The 7,588-nt window shown below is 49.9% G+C and overlaps 1 pseudogene; it reads right to left on the bottom strand.

Annotated features, from left to right (window-relative positions):
• Positions 1-2,641: 2,641 nt before the first annotated feature.
• Positions 2,642-5,860, bottom strand: LOC144140092 (uncharacterized; annotated as a pseudogene).
• Positions 5,861-7,588: the final 1,728 nt, after the last annotated feature.

Below are 7,588 nucleotides of genomic sequence, written 5' to 3' on the forward strand. Positions count from 1 at the left end.
CAGCGGGCACCTGCTTTATTCGCTCGCGAGGGAGGAAGGAGAGAGAGGGTGCGTGCCGCGTGCTCATGCTTTATTCGCTGCCGAGGGAGAGAGGGGTAGAGAAGGCGCGTGCAGCGCGCACCTGCTTTATTCGCTGGCGAGGGACGGAGGAGTGAGGGCGTGTTGATCGCGCACCTGTTTTACTCTCTGGTGAGGGAGAGAAAAACATGCATCGCGCACATTCTTTATTCGCTGGGGAGGGAGCCAGGTGCAGAGAAGGCGATGCAGCGCGCACTTGCTTCATTCGCTGGCAAGGGAGGGAGAAGCAGCCAGGACGCTTTGAGCGCGCACCTGCTTTATACTCTGGCTAGAGAGGGAGGAAGGAAGAAAGAAATGAAACGGGGCAAATCACCTGGTGAGGATCAGATAACAGCAGACCTCTTGAAGGATGGCGGAGAAATTGTACTTGAAAAACTGTCAAACCTGTATACGCAATGCCTAATGACCGCAATGGTACCGGAATCTTGGAAGAACGCGAACATCATCCTAATCCATAAGAAAGGCGACATGAAGGACTTGAACAATTACAAGCCGATCAGCTACTGTCAGTCGTCTACAAGGTATTTACCAAGGTAATCGCTAACCGAATCTCTGCAACCTTAGATTTCAGTCAACCTAAAGAACAAGCACGGTTCCGTAAAGGTTATTCAACAATGAACCATATTCACACGATCAATCAGGTGATAGAGAAGTGCGCTGAGTATACTGAACCCCTATATATAGCCTTCATAGATAATGAGAAAGCATTTGACTCGGTCGAAACCCCAGCAGTCATTCAGACATTACGGAACCAGGGGGTAGATGAGCATTATGTAAGAATACTAGAGGATATCTATAACGGGTCTACAGCTACCATCATCCTCCATAGCGAGAGCAGTGAAATACCTATAAGGAAGGGTGTCAGACAAGGAGACACAATCTCTCCAATGTTATTCACAGCATGCTTACAAGAAGTATTCAGAACGTTGCATAGGGAACATGTGGGAGTAAGGGTTAATGGAGAATACCTCAGTAACCTCAGATTTGCTGATGACGTTGCCTTACTAAGTAACTCGGGGGACGAATTGCAAAGCATGCTTTCCGCACTGGGCGGACAGAGTAGAACAGTGGGCCTGAAAATTAATATGCAGAAAACTAAAGTAATGATCAATAACCTCGGGACAGCACAGCAGTTTGAGATAGGTGGCGAGGCAGTGGAAGTGGTAAGCGAATATATCTACTTAGGCCAAGTTGTGACCCAGAATCCCAACCATGAGGCAGAGATAATTAGAATAATCAGAATGGGGTGGGGTGCATATGGCAGACATTATCAGATAATGAATAGCAGCCTACCATTGTCGCTGAAGAAGAAAGTGTATGACAGCTGCATCTTACCGGTACTCACCTACGGGGCAGAAACTTGGAGGCTCACTAAGAGGCTTCAACCTAAATTGAGAACTACTCAGCGGGCAATGGAGCGGAAATTGATAGGTGTAACATTAAGGGACAAGAAGAGAGCGGAGTGTGTCAGGGAGCAAACTGGTGTTAAAGACATATTAGTAGAAATTAAGAAGAAGAAATGCACGTGGGCAGGGCATGTAATGCGAAGGCAAGATAACCGCTGGTCATTAAGGGTAACAGAGTGGATCCCTAGAGAAGGCAAGCGTGGCAGGGGGCGGCCGAAAGTTAGGTGGGCAGATGAGATCAAGAAGTTTGCGGGGGATAAATTGGTCACAGTTGGCACAAGACCGAGGTAATTGGAGAATAATGGGAGAGGCCTTTGCCCTGCAGTGGGCGTAGATAGGCTGGTGATGGTGATGATGATGATGATGATGATGATGATGATGATGATGAGAGGGAGGGCGCATGCAGCCCGCACATTCGTTATTCGCTGGCTAGGGAGCAAGAAGGAGAGGACGCGTGCAGCGGGCACCTGCTTTATTCGCTCGCGAGGGAGGAAGGAGAGAGAGGGTGCGTGCGGCGCGCTCCTGCTTTATTCGCTGCCGACGGAGAGAGCTGTATATAAGGCGTGTGCAGCGCGCACCTGCTTTATTCGCCGGATGGGGAGGGAGAAGGCGTGAGGGCGTGTTGACCGCGCACCCGCTTTACTCTCTGGTGAGGGAGAGAAAAGCATGCAGCGGGCACAATCTTTATTCGCTGGCGAGGGAGCGAGGTGCAGAGAAGGCTAGTGCAGCGCACACTTGCTTTATTCGCTGGCAAGGGCGGGAGAAGCAACCAAGACGCTTTGAGCGCGCACCGGCTTTATACTCTGGCGAGAGAGGGAGGCCGCATGCAGCGCGCACATTCTTTATTCGCTGGCTAGGGAGCAAGAGGGAAAGAACGTGTGCAGCGCGCACCTGCTTTATTCGCTGGCGAGGGAGGGAGATGGCGTGAGGGCGTGTTGAGCGCGCACCTGCTTTACTCTCTGGTGAGCGAGAGAAAAGCATGGATCGCGCACATTCTTTATTCGCTGGCGAGGGAGCGAGGTGCAGAGAAGGCTAGTGCAGCGCACACTTGCTTTATTCGCTGGCAAGGGCGGGAGAAGCAACCAGGACGCTTTGAGCGCGCAGCTGCTTTTTACTCTGGCGACAGAGAGGGAGGGCGCATGCAGCGCGCACATTCTTTATTTGCTGGCTAGGGAGCAAGAGGGAAAGGACGTGTGCAGGGCACACCTGCTTTATTCGCTGGCGAGGGATGTAGAAGGCGTGAGGGCGTGTTGAGCGCGCACCTGCTTTACTCTCTGGTGAGCGAGAGAAAAGCATGCAGCGGGCACAATCTTTATTCGCTGGCGAGGGGGCGAGGTGCAAAGAAGGCTAGTGCAGCGCACACTTGCTTTATTTGCTGGCAAGGGAGGGAGAAGGAGCCAGGACGCTTTGAGCGCGCACGTGCTTTATACTCTGGCGAGAGAGGGAGGGCGCATGCAGCGCGCACAGTCTTTATTCGCTGGCAAGGGAGCAAGAAGGAGAGGACGCGTGCAGCGGGCACCTGCTTTATTCGCTCGCCAGGGAGGAACGAGAGAGAGTGTGCGTGCCGCGCTCTCATGCTTTATTCGCTGCCGACGGAGAGAGGGGTAGAGAAGGCGCGTGCAGCGCGCACCTTCTTTATTCGCTGGCGAGGGAGGGAGAAGAAGTGAGGGCGTGTTGAGCGCGCACCTGCTTTACTCTCTGGTGAGGAAGAGAAAAGAATGCATCGCGCATATTCTTTATTCGCTGGCTAGGGAGCAAGAGGGAGAGGACGTGTGCAGCGGGCACCTGCTTTATTCGCTCGCGAGGGAGGAAGGAGAGAGAGGGTGCGTGCGGCGCGCTCCTGCTTTATTCGCTGCCGACGGTGAGAGGGGTAAAAAAGGCGCGTGCAGCACGCACCTGCTTTATTCGCTGGCGAGGGATGTAGAAGGAGTGAGGGCGTGTTGAGCGCGCACCTGCTTTACTCTCTGGTGAGGGAGAGAAAAACATGTATCGCGCACATTCTTTATTCGCTTGCGAGGGAGCGAGGTACAGAGAAGGCGAGTGAAGCGCGCACTTGCTTCATTCGCTGGCAAGGGATGGAGAAGGAGCCAGGATGCTTTGAGCGCGCACCTGCTTTACACTCTGGCGAGAGAGGGAGGGCGCATGCAGCGCGCACATTCTTTATTCGCTGGCGAGGGAGGACGCGTGCAGCTCGCTCATGCTTTATTAGCTGACGAAGGATGGAGGCGCGTGCAGCGCGCAACTGCCTTATCGCTGGCTAAGGAACGGAGAGAGGGACAGGGTTCCTGCAAACCGTACCTGCTTATCGGTGGCGAGGAAGAGTGAGAGAGGAGGACAGGCACTGGAGACGGGGCACGCCGGAGTCACTTACCCCCGAGCAATAGATGGCCTGTATCTAAAATTCAGTTGCTGACGTTAGCCCAAACAGTAGTGTCTGAAAACAGTATAGCCAAAATGGCGTAATGAAGGTAGATAACAATCGTCTTGATGTGATAAAAACCAAAGGTAGCGTCTAGCTTTGAAAACACAGATGCCCCACTTAACAGACCGATGCTATCCTCTATCATTGGCAAGATATTACGCTCGCGAAGTACACTTTTATTTATTTGCGTCAATTCAAGGCAATACGAACCTTTCCAGCTGGTTTGAGTATTGATAGAATACCCGCACACCATTCTGAAGTTTCATGTACTTTGCTGATTATATCATCTCACTCTATACGCTCCAGCTTCTGCTTACCTTGGTCCAGCAAGGGCAAAGCAACGCGACACGCAACCTGAATTGCAAAGGGAATCGAGTTCGGCTTCAGTTTAATATCGTATTCTCCTTTCGTAGCTCCCAGGGAACTGAAAAGCTGTGTGTAGGAAGCATTGATAGCTTCCTAGGAGGCATCGATAGGAAGCATCGATGGAAGCATCGAAACGAACTTAATAAGCTCGAGAGCTTCGAGCGCTGGTACACTCAAAGTATGGAGCGGAAGGGTGAGACAACGTACACAGTGTCGGACCGTGCGTTGTTTTTACTGGATATTTCCCTCAATTAATGTGTCGATGCGAGCTAGTTGGTGCTTCATCATGGGAACAGGTTAAGCTCCAGGCACAACTGGAGGAAGTAAAACAGACAGGAAAGGGGCGGACTAACAACTGAGCTTTGTTCGTTTTGAAAGCGATTATAAAGGCACGAAAAAACACCATGTGACACTCGTTGCACCACGTGTGGAAACGATTGCAGCTGCAATCGTTTTCACACGTGGTGCAACACTTTCCCATACCATGAAGTGGCTCATTAGTAGGTCCTGTTAGGGTTATGTCGCACTTGTCTAACCTGTTAGGCGATCCAGGAAACGTTGGGGGTACCAGGGAAACATCTGCACCTGAGTCTAGTTAAGCGAACATCGGCGTACCGTTTATGACGACCTGAGCATACCGAGAATTAGAGTGCCCCCCGTACATAGCGCCAACAAAATACGCACCTTTGTCCATATGGAGAGACGAAAGTTGTACCTTCTTTCTGTCGCCTGCAGCCTTTTTCCGACACACCACTGCAAAATGTCCGGTATAACCACAGTAGTTGCATTTCGCAGATTTTGCCTTGATGGAGGTCCTGGGATGCGCTCCTTGACTACAGTTGGGGCATGGACCGGGGGTGCCTGGCCGGTAGGACTGTTCACTGGTGTGCTCACCTTGTTTTACAGGGGCACTGTTCCTTGACGAGCTGCCGCGACGCTGTCCTGAAGAGTTCTTCGGGGGCTACACTTCGTTGCTGACCGCGTCCAGGTTGCTGGCTGCCGCTGCCGAAGGTTCGTCGCTGGTTTTACGCAGCTGCTGCTGCTGTCGTTGGACGGTCTCATTCAAGCGAGCTTTTGCGAAAGCACTGGCGAGTGTCAAATTTGCATTCATTTGTAGTGATTAGAAGAGCTTCGCATCACCGAGGTCGACTACATTCCTGTCGTAGGTCATGCTTTTCTGTTCCTGGTAGTCGCACCAGTCTGCGAGCGTTTGCAACGCCGTGATGAATTGGCCGACTGATTCGCCAGGTTGTTCAATGCGTCGGTGAAAACATGCGCTCTCATAAACTAGGTTCCGTGCAGACACGAAGTGGTCGTCGAACTTCTTTTTGACGACTTCGTACTGCTTCTGTTGCTCTTCGGATAAAGCGAAAGTTGAAAAGGTTTCTGTGGCTTTCCTTCTCATCGTATAAAGTAAAGTCAGGACATGTGCTTCTTCCTTTCGTTCGTTTAAGTCCGAGGCGAAGCGGTAGTCATGGAAGAGCTGGATCGAAGAAAGCCATTCGGACGTCCTGTCGAAGTGAAACGTTGGCGGAGCTGGAACAGCGAACATGCCGTGGAATGGCTTGACTCCGTTGTCTTCTGACATGGCGCCGCTTGAAGATTGTTGAAACTCTTCTTTAATATCAGAAGACGCCATCTTCTGACACCATGTCGTGTTGTGGCCTAAAAGTAGGCCGAGCGCAGCTGGGCTACCGCAAGAACCGGTAAAGGGACAGAGCCGCCGAGGATGCGGGCGAGATACTGACAACCTTTATTCCATACCACCGGCGCACATGTATAAGAAACACACATCTGATCAGTGACGTCACGTGCCAACTGCACTTGGCACGTCGGCGCCGCAGCAGCAGATAACACTGGCACACTATACGCGCCATAGGCGCTATCACCACAATTTCAAGGCCATTAAAACACTTTAGCTGCAGGCGACGCGGCCTAACCTGGCACCGTTTGAAGGAGGGAGGAGAAATAGTGCTGAAAAAGCTTGAGACACTATTTCCGGAAAGCTTAAGTACTCAAAAAGTATCCATAGCCTAAAAAGACACTAAAGATATTCCGATTCACAAAAAAATACCAATAATCGTAAGAACTACACATCTAACATCATACTTGAGATGTTTACAAGCACTTTGGCAAAGTTATGGCAAACGTAACTGGAGACAACCTGAATATACAAAAACCCACAAAGCTTAATGGGCTTAAGAAAGGGTACTCAACCAAGGTTCTGAGGCATGCTTCCAACCAAACAATAGAAAAATCTGCAGCAAACTCAAAAACCCTTAACATGCCACTTATAGATTATGAGAAAGCGAGTGACAGTACAACCCGCGCAGTGCTTAAAGTAATGGACCAGGAAATAGAACAGACTGACAGAAGACTTCTGGACAACATAATAAGGAATGTTTGGGTGAGATAACACTTAGGAAGCCAAGTGTTAAACATTTGTTTGGGAAGGGAGTAAGACAGGGAGATGCCGTCCCGCAAAAACTGTTGACAGCATGCCTGGAGACAATATTCAGAACGCCTTACAAAAAAAAAACACTAGAAGAATGATAAATGAGGAATACTAAGTTAGTTCAGGTTTAAATACGACATAATATAGCTGAGTGAGACTGGAGAACACCTGCAAAAATTGCTTGAGGAACTAGAATTAAAATGCATGGCCGTCGCAATAAAAATGAATATCAATAAATCATAAGTAATGAAATAAATACTACTCCCTCACCAGAGAAGAATCCGGTCACACTGTTGCAGTAGGTGTCTGCCACATCCCTTGAGTACTCAACTTTAATCTCGCCGCTCAGTCCCAGCACCTGCAGAGCACCTGTTCATGTGCTAGTCAGAACAGCTATACACAAGATGTGGTAAGAATCTTTGTCCGGACAGGGCGCCTTTCTAAAATTGGCTCTGGCACCTTTCAATGCACGCCCTTTGTCTAGTGAGGAAAGCTGAGCTTTACTACTGGAGAAGCTCTGTGACATTAGGTAGGATTATATAGGGATTAGCCAAGTTAGAAGGAGGAAGAGGCTTCATGAGCTCACTAGGGGCCGCTCAGCGGAGAATCCACAATAGCAGTGCGGCGCTGTCGCCACCTACACGTCTATCTCGCTGCGAATATAGCAAAAATTGAGTGTCACAAGAAATCCCTTTGTAGAAGGCGCGTTCTAGATCGTGCAAGTACATGCTGTAAACAAAAAAATTTTCATAGCGCGAGCGAATTATGTTTTTTTTTAATCTTGAACAAAGTCAAATCACTGAATAGTCTGTTGCTTGTAATTGAAATTAGACGGATCCTTTCTGCTTCTGGGATATTCCT

The sequence above is a fragment of the Haemaphysalis longicornis genome, unplaced genomic scaffold (assembly GCF_048455015.1).
Source record: "Haemaphysalis longicornis isolate Haplotype H1 unplaced genomic scaffold, Haemaphysalis longicornis Haplotype H1 scaffold_5, whole genome shotgun sequence".
NCBI lineage: Eukaryota > Metazoa > Arthropoda > Arachnida > Ixodida > Ixodidae > Haemaphysalis > Haemaphysalis longicornis.